General features: G+C 36.0%; 1 non-coding gene across 1 annotated transcript; it reads right to left on the bottom strand.

Annotated features, from left to right (window-relative positions):
* Positions 1–6,132: 6,132 nt before the first annotated feature.
* Positions 6,133–6,239, bottom strand: LOC127133207 (small nucleolar RNA R71). Its single transcript, XR_007807197.1, has one exon. It is a non-coding gene; the product is annotated as a small nucleolar RNA R71 (small nucleolar RNA).
* Between the last annotated feature and the right edge of the window lie 1,395 nt (positions 6,240–7,634).

Genomic DNA, 7,634 nt, shown 5'->3' with positions numbered 1-7,634 from the left:
GATTGAGTTTCTTAGAGGTCAAATCGAAGCAACTCAGTTGACACACCTCAAAATTCAACTCCTCATATATTTTTATATATTTGGAGTTAGTTGAAATTGAGGTCAGATTCGTGCTCTACGCCATTTTTTCTTTCAGATCATGTCCTCCTTTTTTATTTTATTGATGGTTGAGGGTGGACCAGTCCAGTGAGGTCCACCAGAGAAGAAGACCGAAGTTACAGCTCTGGCCGTGTGTTGGCACGTCTCCAACCACATGATCCAGTTGAAATGTTTTAATCTCACGCGTCCATTGTGATTACCATCCCTGCAGCACGCTGACTCGTGTGTTTGATGGAACGCGCGTTTTAGGCCACTTGATCTGCCACCTCAATTAATGAGGGAGATCAAATGGCTCACGTTTTTTCATATTTTCTGATTTTTATTTTATTCCTTTTATTTTCATTAATTCATATTAATTTTAATATTGATCCAAAAAATATGAGAGTTTCACCAAAAAAATTCAAAAAATTTCCTTTTTCATATTCTGAATTAAAATTATTTTTTGGATCATTATTAATATTTTTCATGATTTAATTGATTTTGCATTTATTTTTAATTGTTTAAAAATACTTTTAAGTCTTTAAAAATTCTGAAATTTTTTCTCCAAGGTCCTTTGACCTTGTTTGATCTATGATAAATCTCATGGCCATTTCTTTGGTGTTTTGATGAGGTTTTAGGAATTTGACAAACCATATTTAATTTAATTGTATTATTTTAGTCTTTTTAATTTGAATAAATGTCAATTAATTGTGTTGACCATTTGTGATGACTTGTTTGAGTTTGACTCTTGTTGTTGGGCCTTGGTCAAGGTTGATTTGACTTTGTCAAGTTAATATCATTGGATTTAGGGGATTAATGGAATGTACATTCCATCTCCCAAAATGAATGGATGATATTAATTTGGTAAAAGTCATCATTTGACCAATTTGAGTTTTGATCCATTCCCCTCCCTCTTCATCTCATTCCCATTCTTTATGCATTCATATCATTTGGTCTATGATATCTCAAAGTCCTAAGGCTAGTTGATTGAAAAATCAACATGAGTATGGATGAGATTAGACCACCTCTTTTGCATATTCTTTTTGTGTGTGGTATGTTTCATGAGCATAGTCCATTATACTATGTCTCTAACATGCATTAACACCAAAATTCTATTGCCCGGCCTCAAATAGTTGTGACTTCTACATAAGTCCAATTACGATTGGTTAACATAACGCTAAATTTGTGACACAAAAGGCATAGCATTCTAGTTAGTGAGATTGTAAGTCTCCCCTCTTTCATGGTATTGTGTGGAAACTTGGTCTTTTTTCCTTCCTTTGGAAGATGTCTAGGCTCAAGGATCCATGCTTGTGATAAGTGGGTTGAGTGTTCTCCAAAGAATGACTTAAAAATAAAAAGCAAAAGCAAAACAATACTAACTTCTAACTCATTAACAACTAACTTTTAATTTCAAGCCATTTACTTTAATGTCATTTAATTTTAGCCTTTATTCATTTGCCATTATTCATACCATTCTAATTGTTTATGTTAATGCAATTTTCACTTTGTTCATTTGGACCATATTGTGTGATATATCTTGTTTGTGTATACTTTGCTTGTTTGTGTGGTTTTTGACCATTAATGTACATAATAACAACAAAAACCCTAAAAAACTTTTGTGTGGACTGTTGGCTTGATCTTGGACAGATGGACTTAGAACTTAGGCAACATTCCTATGCTAAAGGACTTGGCCAATGCCAACTTTTTGTGAAACCAAGTGCTTGCAATCTGGAACTTCATATGATACATCATTCAAGATCCGTTTGAGTTCATCTGCAACATGATCATTGTGAAGTTGTTATTTTGAACCTGTGACTTGTGGAATTCATCTGTTACATGGGCTAATTTGAAGAAGATCATGGAGTGGCTAAAGCTTGGATGTGGTTATCTTTATTTAATGCCTTTGCTCTTCAAGATTGATATAATTGTGCATGTGTGTGTTGCTTAATTCTAAATGTCCAAGGGAATTTGGGGTTTCTATATGGCCTTCTTGCCTATTGGATTGCTACCCATCGGTCAGATCTTTTCAATTCTTAACTTTTAATTTTGTGCATAGGATTAGTCTCTTCATCTTCTCCCCATTTCTTTAATTTTAAAATCTCTCACTCCTTTTAAAATTTTCTTTGTTTGAACTTATTTTGTTCTAAACTTTGACCACTTTGCAAAAAGATAGAAACTTTGGTCTTATACCATTGTATTTTCAAACTTCTTTTCTTAAATCAAACTTGTAAATAAACTTAATTATACTTGACTTAAACTTTCAAAATCCAAAAAGAATTAACTCATTCAAACCATTTTCAGGTCTGTGTCTTTCAAACTTAATTTTTGATAAAAGCAACGCATCCACTTTGAAATCTGTATCACGAACTACGAGGTTTTGATCCCTCATTTTTATGTTGGTACGTAGGCACAAGTCCGAAGATCTTGTCAAACACAAAAATATAATTAATTGAATTCTTTTCTCATCCCCGCATTCTATTTGTTTGTAAACATCATTTTTATACCAAACACATATGCACACAAAAAGGGCTCCCTAGGAGTACCTAGGACACTTTGGGTGCTAACAGATTCCCTCTGTGTAACCAACCCCCTTACCAGTAATCTCTGACATTTTATTAGTTTTGATTTGAAAACTTCTTACTTTTGGGTTTTGTTCTTACTTTTTCCCCTATTCCCTTGGAAACAATAAAAGCGCGGTGACGACTCTTGTTATTTGATGTCTAGCTTATCCATAGCTTGATGATCATGAATTTACCGCTACAATATTATAATTGTATCTGGAAGGAGTCTCTCATCTCCTCTACAATGCTTGTCAATCTTTGTAATGGATCTGGTTGAGGCTCTAGAGTCTCAATCTTATGATAGGACACTGAAGCTGAAAAACTACCTTTCATACTTGCACCAGTCAAATCAACTTTCTCATATATATAATTGATTTAAATTTGGGTAGGCGAATACACTCATCAATTTCAATTGTTGCATCATAAAAACAATAGCAACACAATACATAATTTTAAGAACTCAAACACCAACAACACACAACTCATAGTTTTTAATCAGAAAAAATGAAAAAGAAAGTTCTTAAACCAAACTTATATTTACCTCAATCACATCCCAAGCCACACTCTCCAACATCTCCTAGGTCACTCTCTCTTGCACCTCATGGATCATCCTCTCATGCACCTTCTGGGTCACTCTCTCCTCCACCTTCTGGGCCATCCTCTCTTGCACCTCCTGAGTCACACTCTCCTGCATTATTGTCCGCTCCTTTTCTAATGTTCATCTATATTCCCTAGTATCTTCTCCTTCATCCTTTGATCTATTAACTCTACAATCTATTTTTTCCCGCATTTCGTTACTCTTTGACGATGATTCGAAAAATAACCTCAGGTCGACACCTCTTCCAACACCATAGACACGCCACCATAATCATTAGTTCCAATCACTTCTACCAATATGTCATGGCGTCGTTGTAACAAAGGAACCAATATTAGTTTTTTCAACAAGTGAATCCTATAAAACAAATAAAAGTTCATTACCAAATTGAATTAACTAAAATTAATTATGTTGAAATATGAATCTACTTACAATCTTATCAGCAACTATATTTGTACCCTCTGATGTGAACTCATATCCCGGTATTTGACGCACTTTCTTCCATTTCTCATGGCGTGATGGTGGAGTGATAACATGAAATAATATCACATTTTTGGACTCGATTTAATTAAATTATATTATTATTTGTTTCGATTTATTTCATTTTATTCGATATTACTAGGTATTTTTCCTTCTATTTGTCTCAGGTAACTTATTTGAAGCATAAGTGAAAAAGGAAGAAAAGGGGGTGCAAAAAGATAATGAGAAGCAAATTCCACTAAAGCCCAGCCCACAATTACAAGCCATGAGCGCTGAACCTGTGACGACCGCCACACAAGGTGTGACGAGCGTCACGCCCTTCTACCTTGTGTTACGAGCGTAACACATGGTGTGATGAGCGTCACACCCCCATTCCTATATTTTTGGGTTTGACGTGTAACAGAAGCAACAGAAGCACGTTCCTCCTCTTTCTTCACTTGACCAATTGACGTGAAAAACCTACTGAATGGAAAACGGTCACTTAATGCATTGGTATAAATAGGACCAATTATGGAACCCTAAAAGTCTCTGAATTTTCCAGTTTTCGGCACTGCATTTATTTTACTGCCTTTTGAATTTTTTCAGCACTTTACTTTCCTAGCAATTTTTATTTCTTTTCTTTTCCAGTCAATCTTTCAAGCACTTAATTAATTTCTCACACAATAGTTTCTACACCGGAAACTATTGTGTATATTTTACTGGATCTAACCTTACGTTAGATCATATTATTTTATTCCTTCGCTTTTATTTTCCTGTCTGATTCGATTGAAGAGTTCAAGAACAAATCCAACCAGTCTGTGGTGGAGTGTTCAAGATTGCTATTAATTATTCAGGTTCTTTAATTTATTGTTTTAATTTATATATGCTCTGCATTACTGTTTATTTATATTGTTTGCCTGATATGGTTTTATTTAAGCATGATGATTGTTTAGACCCGTTTAGCATATCCGGCTAAGTATTTTAGATATCGGTATGTAAAGTAAGCGGAATGAAGGAATCAAAACTAAGTTGGTTTAATTTCATTTAAAAATAAAGTCACTCTTTTTATGGTCTCAATTTACAGGGTTAATCCCAAAGTTTTTGTACGAGAGTAAAAGACATAAAGAAGTTAAAATCAATAGAACGAAAGTTTGAGTTTTTAACTGGACAGTGTAAATTGGACATTAATTCTAAATCAGGGCGAAAGCAATTTTTAGAGTTAATTAAATTCTAATCTTTTTCAAAAAGTATTTTTAAAGGTTAAATGTGAGGACGAGAGTTAAGCATTTAAGTTTAATTATATCATCTAAGTCAATAGAGCGAGAGTTTGAGACGAGGGTGTTTAAACGGTTATTATTTTAATGAAAAGAGTTTCTATAGATTCTGTTGTTTTCAAAAAGTGATTTTGGACTTAACTAATAAGTGACAGCCACGTTAATATAAAGTCATGGTCTATTCAACAGAGCGAGAGTTTGAGAAAAGGCTTTTAATCAATAGTGTCTACTGAAAAGATTTATTCTAAAACCAAGAAACCAACGAAGATTTGATTCCCTAATTACGACGAACTACATACCGATATCCGCTTAATTGATATTTAATTTAGATCTAATTTTAGTTTTACTTTTCCCCCAAACAATCAAAGTATCATCCGCCTTAGCTTTACGAAGTAACCTTAGAAAACGGTATATCGATTCATAAGTTCCTGTGGGATCGATATCTTTTAAAACTACGCGATAGAACTGTGCACTTGCAGTTAGTATCCCAAATCGACTCATAAAGTCGTGATCAAGTTTTTGGCGCCGTTGCCGGGGACTTTTATTTAGTCGATATCGTAACTCTTCTGTTACACTGTAGAGACTAAGGCATTTTTTTTCTTTCTTTCTTTCGTTGATTTGTATGCCACACACTCGCTCACAAGGCGAGCCGTTTTACTTACGAATCAACGACATTGAACTATATCTCCGAGTCTTACGACGAATTCGGGAATATCGTGCTGCAAACAATCTCCCTCCTATCGAAGTGCCCGACCTCAAAAATCTTCTTCCTTTGCTGATACCCGAGATGGCAGAACTAGCTCGTGCTCTTCGAGATTACGCCGCTCCATCGCAAGATGAGCCGCATTCGAGTATTGGTCCACCCGCAATCGAAGCAAACAACTTCGAACTTAAGCCTTCGCTACTACAAGCAGTGCAACAGAATCAATTCTCTGGAAATCCTACCGAGGATCCAAACCTTCATTTATCCGTATTTGTTCAATACGCTGATACTGTTAAAGCTAATGGTGTCACTTCAGAGGAAATTCGACTTCGTCTCTTTCCTTTCTCGTTAAGAGATAAAGCTAGAAGATGACTTCAGTCTCTTCCTTCCAACTCAGTCACCACATGGAACGAGTTGAAAAAAGTCTTTCTTGCCCGATATTTTCCTCCAAGCAAAACAGCTATGTTGAGAGCCCAGATAAATGGATTTAAACAGAAAGATAACGAGTCTCTTTTCGAAGCATGGGAAAGATACAAAGACATGATGAGACTTTGTCCACACCATGGTTTAGAGGACTGGTTAGTAATTCATACCTTCTATAATGGTCTCTTGTACAACACAAGGTTAACAATAGACGCCGCCACAGGTGGTGCGCTTATGGATAAACCTTATGCCGATGCTTATCAACTTATCGAAAGCATGACCCAAAACCATTATCAGTGGGGAAGCGACCGAACAATGGTAGAAAAACCTCAAACGAAAAGTGGCATGTACGAGATAAGTAGCCTTGATCATGTTAATGCAAAAGTGGATGCTTTGGCCCAGAAAATTGAAAGTTTAAATGTATCACCTCCAGTTACCGTGGTTGCCGCAACTCAAAATTGCGAAGTCTGTGGAATCCAAGGTCACACTCCTGCAGACTGTCAACTCCTAACAGGAATCCAAGCAGAACAAGTGAATTACGCTCAAGGAAATCCCTACTCGCATACCTATAACTCTAACTGGAAGAACCATCCTAATTTTTCATATAAGAGTAATAATGCTTTATACGCACCAGGACAAGCTCCCAATCAAGCCCCAGCTATACCTCTGGGATATCAAAAGTCGATCCCATCTACACCTAACAATAACGTTCCTAGGAAATCCAACTTGGAAATCATGATGGAGAACTTCATAGCTTCTCAACAGCAAACCAATAAAGATTTCTTAAACCAGAATGTACACACTAGCGAACAAATTAAACAACTAGCAAGTAAAGTAGATGCCCTGGCTACCCATAACAAAATGCTGGAAACACAAACCTCACAAGTAGCTCAACAACAAGCGCCTACTGCTGCCCCAACTGGCACATTTCCTGGACAGCCCCAACCTAACCCGAAAAGCCACGCTCATGCAATCATATTAAGAAGTGGAACGGAAGTAGAAGGACCGTCTGATCCAAGGATGGAAAACCAAAACTCTAAAAAGTCAATTGAGGAAGAAAGTAAACCTAAGGAAAAGGAAGAGAGTAATAAGGAAACCGTAGAAAAGAAAGAACCTTATGTACCTCCACCACCTTATAAACCACCTATCCCTTACCCTCAAAGGCTTATTAAAACCAAAAATGCGGGCCAATTTAAAAAAATTGTTGACCTACTGAAACAATTAAACGTCACAATTCCGTTTACAAAAGCTATTACGCAGATGCCCTCATATGCTAAGTTCTTAAAAGAAATTCTTTCTAATAAAAGGAAACTTGAAGATAGAGAAACCGTTACACTCACTGCTGAATGTAGCGCCATAATCCAGAATATGCCTCCAAAACTTAAGGATCCTGGTAGTTTCTCTATACCATGTCACATAGGAAAATTTGTCATAGATAAAGCCTTATGCGATTTAGGAGCCGGTATCAGTGTTATGCCTTTATCCATATGCAAGAAACTGGAAATGGGAGAATTAAGACCAACTAAAATGTTTGTGCAACT

This window comes from Lathyrus oleraceus, chromosome 3 (assembly GCF_024323335.1).
Source record: "Lathyrus oleraceus cultivar Zhongwan6 chromosome 3, CAAS_Psat_ZW6_1.0, whole genome shotgun sequence".
NCBI classification, from domain to species: domain Eukaryota; kingdom Viridiplantae; phylum Streptophyta; class Magnoliopsida; order Fabales; family Fabaceae; genus Lathyrus; species Lathyrus oleraceus.
Note: the sequence above shows the minus strand (reverse complement) of the source record. Positions and strands in the feature narration are given on the sequence as shown.